The sequence below is a fragment of the Vicugna pacos genome, chromosome 21 (genome assembly GCF_048564905.1).
Source record: "Vicugna pacos chromosome 21, VicPac4, whole genome shotgun sequence".
Classification (NCBI taxonomy): Eukaryota; Metazoa; Chordata; class Mammalia; order Artiodactyla; family Camelidae; genus Vicugna; species Vicugna pacos.
In genome coordinates this window covers 31,113,092-31,118,674 of record NC_133007.1, presented here as the reverse complement: position 1 = coordinate 31,118,674, position 5,583 = coordinate 31,113,092, and the positions used below count along the sequence as shown (strand labels likewise).

General features: G+C 48.8%; 1 long non-coding RNA gene across 1 annotated transcript; it reads right to left on the bottom strand.

The window, feature by feature from the left end:
* Positions 1-363: 363 nt before the first annotated feature.
* LOC140688140 (uncharacterized) lies at positions 364-3,284 on the bottom strand. The gene is made up of 2 exons (XR_012062914.1): positions 2,323-3,284; positions 364-815 (listed from the first exon to the last, which is right to left on the bottom strand). It is a non-coding gene; the product is annotated as an uncharacterized lncRNA (long non-coding RNA).
* Positions 3,285-5,583: the final 2,299 nt, after the last annotated feature.

Below are 5,583 nucleotides of genomic sequence, written 5' to 3'. Positions count from 1 at the left end.
GATGGACCATATTTTGTTTATCCATTCATCTGTCAATAGACCCTTGGGTTGCTTCCACCTTTTGCCTCTTGTGAATAATGCTGCTATGAACATGGGTGGACAAGTACCTGAGTCCCTGCTTTTGGGTGTAGACGCAGAAGTGAGATGACTGGGTCATATGGTAATTTGGTTCATTTTCTGAGGAACTTCCATACTGGTTTCCACTGTGGCCGCACCATCTTATGCCCCCTACCCTGCACGAAAGTTCCAGGTTCTCCACAGGTGCCCCTGCCCACCCCTCCCAGCCCAGGTCCCTCCTCACCCTCCACTTCTCACCCCTTCGGTCAATGGGACATTTCAACAGTTCATAGGCAAAGACTGCTGTTAATGACAACACGCAGTGTTGGTGAAGAGGGCTGGCAGTGGGCATCCTCTGACACGGAAGGTGGAATCCTAAATCGTCCCCACCTTTCTCAAGAGCAATACGTGTCAAAATCTAAAATGTGCAGACCCTTTCAGGACAACTCTTGTAGGAGTTTGTCCCGAGTAAATGTTCAAACTAGACTGAAGAGGTGTGTGTGCAAAGAGGTCTGTCAAATGCTGTCAGTAACAGCAAAATTAAAGAAGTAACAAATGAATAGCAGAGTGAACGTCCACTTGTTCACCCGCAGACACTTGGTGTTAAAGCTGATGGTCCAACCGCACGAGGAAGTCGCATGCCATTAACTTCAGGGGTGTTGACAAGGAAGACGGGTGTAATGTAACGTTCCAGCACCAAGGTGCACAGCAGCGTGGGTCCCTGTTGGGACACAGAAATACATCTCAAGGTAGAAGACCTAAGTGTATAGATACAGAGAGAGACAAATACGTGTCTGCTTTGTCCGTGTGTCTGTCTGCTCCTTCAGCTCTAACCGCGGTCTTGGCCATGAGTACCCTCCCATCCCTGTCCATGCAGCCCTGACCTAAACTGGAAAAATTCTGCCAACCAAGAGGAACCCGTATTTAGCGGTGTTGTCAGAGTGGCCTTTCAATAGCACATTCATTCTGCACCCTCGAATTCAGCCAGGAAACAGAAGGGGTGGGGGGAAGCGGAGAGAAGGAAAAGAAAAAGCCAAGTGTTTATACAGCGTTTTGGAGACTCTGAGCTCAATGAGGCAGGTGTGCCGTGGGCTGCTTCATGACCACAGGGGCAAAAGAGGCAGTCGGGGCACTAATTAAAATGCGCCAAGTAGCTGAACCTCCGCCTCAGATCCAGCTGCACAAGCCCAGAGGTCAAAGTGCTTAAGGATGCATAAAATGCGGATTTTTCCATAATTATTTAAATATGTGTTAATGAGTGCTGCGAACACAGTCCGAGCATGTCCATTAAAGGATTAAAAATAAAGGGAAATTAAACAGTGGGGAGAGCTCACATTCGGGGTTCAGGATCCCTCAAATTTCTATTTTGACTCTAGTCCTACGGCTCAGAGTGAGACACCAGCCTCCCCGGGGCTCCTCTTCCTCATCAGCAGACCGATCTGTCCCCCAGCTCCAAACTCTCTCGTCACCAAGACCTGCCAGTCTCCTGAGTTTAACCAAATCAGAGACCAAGGATCATCCAAGGAAGGGGAGCTTGCAAGAAGATTGTGGAACTTTGCGTGTTTTCTTAGCAATATAAGCAGAGAAAAGGCCCTGTTTTTTAACCAAAGGAATGGAGAATACAAATGAGCCATTCAGAAAACTCAGGGAAAAATTTGATGGAGGGAGTGGGGGGGGCATCAAATGCTTGTGCCATTGGCCGCCGGTCCCCTTGTCCCCACCCGGGCCTGAGCTCCGTGGAAGCCCATCAAAGCATCGGCTTAGTCCAGAGCCCGCTGGGGCGGGAGGCATCTGCACCACTTGCTGGAGGAGTGGAGGAAATAGAGGAATGACATTTCCATCATTTTTCTTCCCCGAGCAAGGAAAGAAAAAAAGAAAAAGACCGAAAGAAAGCAGCCCAGTGCGAGGCCGCTGCGTTCCATGCCATTGGCACCTCGGCTTTTATTGGAACTGCTGCTCCCCAAAATAAACGGAGCAGTGATCTCAGGGTGTATTTTTGCCTACGTTTCTGAGGATGTTTGGGGCCTTTCATCTCCTTTGAAGGCGTGTCACCTAATTACGCCTCTTTCATCCGTGTATTCCCCAGTTGGAACATGCCAGTCCCCGGCACGGCAATTGATCATGACGGACGGGTTTCCACTCTCCAGCTGGTGCGGAGAGCCTGGGTATTTGTGAATACCTGAATAAACTCCTTTAATCCAAAAACAAACTCCTCCTGAAAGAAACAGGCTGAAAAGGCCTTTCATGGCGTGTTTTCCAACTCACTGGTTCATGGTTTCTTCGGATTTCACCGTGCTTCCTGCACTAATGGTCTCTGAACGCGTTCCCGAATGTGGCTCACTGGCCTGCCGAGGTCCCGGGCGTGACAGGGGAAGAAGGGAACAGGTAACGCAGCAGATGCTCAAAGGAGCTGCCAGCACTGGACAGACGGAAACTGGGAGGAAATGCGTGTGGCCGAGAGGGCTGTGCTCTTTCCACCACTTCTTGAAAGACGTGTTTCTCTAGGTAATGCTTTGAAAACAAAGGTACAGTCACACTTAGCACACATCTGGGATTAATCTGCTGGATTAAAAGCAGATCACTTGACTCCGCATTGAAAGTTCATACACACAAGGCCTGGTTACCCTGTTCTAATAGATTTGCTTTTGGAAGGTGGACGATGTGAACTTTTTAAAGTTCATATTATTGAGACGATAGTGGGTCCATCAGAAGAGTACAGAACTGACCTGGGGTCGGACCCGTGGCCCAGCAGGCCGGTGACGCGCCGAGACTGGAGCCCCTGGCCTGGAGCTGTAGGGTTCATGGTGAGGACCGGCACGGTCACTCACGAGCCACATCAGCCGCCGTAACTTGCTCATTCCCTGTCCGTGCCTCCGCAGCCTAGTGTCCAAGGTGAAGGGGCGGGGCTTCCACAGATCCAAGCCATCCTTACCTGAGCGGGTGTCCCAGAGCCCCACCCTTCTGGGTCTTCATCCTGCCCTCTGCCTGCTATCCGGTGATCCCCGTGGTCTCTCGTGGGGGTGCAGTCAGGTGTCAGTTTGGGCTGCAGGAGGCTGATGGCCAACTGGGCTGGACATCCAAGGTCCTCTACTCACATGGCTTTTGGCTGAGGGTGGCCGTCAGCTGCGACCTCAGCGGGGCCATTGCCCAGGGTACCCACACATGGTCTCTGCATTGGTAGGATTCTTATTTGGTGGCTGGCTCCCCCCAGTGAAGGTTTCCAGGGAACCAAGCAGAGGCTGCATGTCCTATTGTGACTCAGCCTCAGACGTCACGCAGGGTTACTTCCACTGTGTTCTGTTTACAGTCACAAGGCCACCAGATTCCAGAGGACGAAGACCCTGCCTCTCTGTGTATGGAGAGGCAGGTCACTTGTCTCAGGTGTGGCCATCTTTGCAAATCACATTCTGCCTCAGCGTTCAAGAATCACAGTTGAAAATCTCTAACGTTTAGATTTCTAATGTCCCTTCCTGTTAGAAAAGAAAGAACATCTCTAAAAGGGCAGTGTTTCTGTGTTCAGACTCTTTTGTCAAAGAGCTTTATGAGGTATAATCGACACCTCACACATCGTGCACATTTAAAGTGTACCGCTTGATAGGTCTTGACACACGTACATGCCCGCGGAACCATCACCACCACCAAACCAAGATAATGACCGTGTCATCACCCTGACAGCTCCCCAACACCCCTCACCTGTCCCTCCCTCCTGTCCCACCGCTCAGCGCCCTCATCCCCCAGCAGCGACTGAGCTGCTTCCTGTCCGTCTGGATGTCTAGAATTTTACATACACAGAACCACAGGCTGCGTGCTCTTTTTTGTATAGCTTCTTTCATTTGGCAGTTTTTTTGAGATTGATCTCACAAAAGACGCTGTGGCCTGCATCCGTTTTTCATACTGACTGAGGTGCAGCTGATGAACAGCAGCACGTTGCAACAGCTTGTTCTGTTTTTCTGGCTGCGTAATACTCTGTTGTGTGGATACAACACAGTTCTGTTTATCCTTTCACGTGTTGATGGACAGACATCTTGGTTGGTTCCAGTTTGAGGTTGTTATAAGCAAAACTGTGACCTACGTACGCCTTCATTTCTCTTGGGTAAATACCTAGGGGTGGAATGGCCAGATCATATGGCAGGTGTATGTTAACCTTTTTAAGAAATTGCCAAATTGTTTTCTAAAGTGGTTGTGCTGACTTCCCGTTTCAGCTCTGACGTGTGAACAGCTCAGTGTCACTCCCATTCTTACCACAAGAAAGATCCTGAATGGCCTGAAGATCGATGACCTGGACACATCAGAGGACTGGGGTCACAGGGCAGATCACCAGAGCCTTGCAAGTAAGATCTGCTGCCTTGGAGCAGAAGCCGCTGGAGCCATTAACGGTAGGAAAATTTCATTTAAACGACAGATTGCCGGTGGCTGGGTGTGGGTTACAGCGAGACTGGAAACTCCCAGGACTGCAGTCTTGGGGGACTTCTGCGGTCATGGGTTTTACCTCCAGGAGCTCCATCAGGTTCTCAGAGCAAAGAGCTGAGGAAGACCCCCTATGCAGGTGTGGTCAAACGTTGATTCTGGCTGTCTTCCTAGGTGTATAGTGGTATCTCTCTGTGGTTTTATGTGCATTTCCCAAATGACTAATGGTGTCACGCACCTGTGCATGTGGTGATTTGTATCCATAGGTCTTCTCCGGTGATGTGCCTGTTCCAGGCTCTTGCCCATTTTTATGTCAGGTTGTTTGTTCTCTTATGATTGAGTTTTGAGAGTTCTTCATACATTCGGAATAAATGTCCTTTCTCAGATGTATGGTTTTCAGATATTTCCCCTCATTATGAAGCTTTTCTTTGAATTCTCCGCAGAGCCTTTTGAAAGCAGAAGTTTTGCATTTTGATGCAGTTCAAAATTTCAAACTGCTTATTTCTAGATCATGCTAGGTTAGAGCTATGGATCACGACAAATCTGAGAAGTCTGCCTAACACAGCCACAAGTGTTCCCTCCTTCTCTTCCAGAAGTTCTGAGCTTTGGGCTGTACATGCAGATCCGTGGCCCATTTTGAGCTGCTCTGGTGTATGGTGGGGCTGTGAGAGTCTGTGGCTTTCAAGGAAAGGAAACTTCCTTCTACGAGTCGTTCTGAGCCGTTAAGATCGGGAAAGGGTGTTAGGTGTTGTTAAACGTTCCTTTTTAATCTTTGTTGAGATGATTTTCTTTTTCAGTTTGTTAATATGATGAATTGTATTGACTTTCCAACCAGTCAACCTTGCCTTCCTGGGACGGACCTCCCTGGGGATCCGGTATTCATGCTGTGGTCTCCTTTCAATGCATCACTGGGTTTGATTTCCCAAATTTTATTTAGATTTTTTGCTTCCGTGTTTGTGAGGAATATTGGTCTATAATTCTCCTTGTTAGTAATTCCTTTGCCTGGATTTGGTGTCAGGATCAGCTGACTCACTGAATGCGTTCTTTTCAATTTTCTAGAAAAGTGTGCGTAAAACTGGAGTAATGATCCTCCTCAAGTGTTTGATAGGCTCTGCCAGT